Source organism: Aplysia californica, unplaced genomic scaffold (assembly GCF_000002075.1).
Source record: "Aplysia californica isolate F4 #8 unplaced genomic scaffold, AplCal3.0 scaffold00127, whole genome shotgun sequence".
NCBI classification, from domain to species: Eukaryota; Metazoa; Mollusca; class Gastropoda; order Aplysiida; family Aplysiidae; genus Aplysia; species Aplysia californica.
In genome coordinates, this window is record NW_004797397.1 from 844,699 (window position 1) to 845,958 (window position 1,260).

The window sequence follows — 1,260 nt, forward strand, 5'->3', positions numbered from 1 at the left end:
AGAGAGAGAGAGAGAGAGAGAGAGAGAACAGAGGGAGAAAGGCAGAAAGGGGACGTGGAGGAGGTGAAAGAAAGAGAGACAGACAGACATGAAAAGCGACACCGACTATTGACAGACAAGTTTGTCGACTGACTCACACAGACAGTGTCAACGAGCGACCATCCCTGCAGTGACAGCAAACAGGCACTACAAGTGTGTTTAGAGACTAAAGTCAATGATTAACCCTATCCCTACGTCGTGTTTTACTATCGTATCCGTACGACGTGAGGAACTCTGTGCCACCACTTAACCCTATCCATACGTCGTGTTTTACTATTGCATCCATACGACGTGGGGAACTCTGTGCCACCACTTTCCAAAGAGGAAATTTACTCATTTATCTGATCCGTATGCTTTGCATAGCAGTCTGTCAAAATGATTTTTTTGAGAAATACTGAAAGTCTCAAAGAGATCTTCGTACTAGAAGTATTCTAAAATGTGAAGAGCACAACCGCGGTAGTACAAAATAACCCCAGGGCGTACGGATAGGGTTAATCACTTCAATATCAAATAGCAATATTATGCTGCCAGTGCTAGACCTGAACATTAGGTAAAACCACGAGCTCAAAATCGCCGTATGCGAGATAAAATTATGTATCCGCAAAACCATAAACATCGAAAGAAGAGATAGGCAGAGAAATGAAGATGTAAGTGCAACTATTTCCACAGTCCTGCCTGCATTTCATAGAAAAACAAAGAATACAATGGTTTGGTCACCTGTTACGATTGTAACATTTCGTCAACAAAGGCTTGAAAGCGTTTACTATGTACCACCAAGTACTCAGGCTATAAAAGAAGGGGTAGACCACTCAAAAGATAGACTGATGGAGTCAAGGGTATTTGTTTGTTTTAGTACAGGTTTTACGGCGCTCTCAACTGCGTAAGGTCATATGAGCTCCAGAAGATTATAATTGTTACAAGAGAGTAACAAACATAAAAAAGAAGAAGAGGAGATGAGGACGATAGATGTTTGATAGGAAAGAAGAAGCAAACCACACCAGAGCACCCGTCAACCACCCACTGCCAAGGGTACGCTGAGAAACTACAAAATATTTGAAAGAGAAACAAAGTTCGTCCACAATAGAAAACCATATCTTCCATTGGCGCTCACGCAACAGAGGGTGAGAAAGTGAAAGTGAGTAGTATAGAATATATAAATAAATACCAGATATACTTACACACACACACACACACACACACACACACACACACACACACACA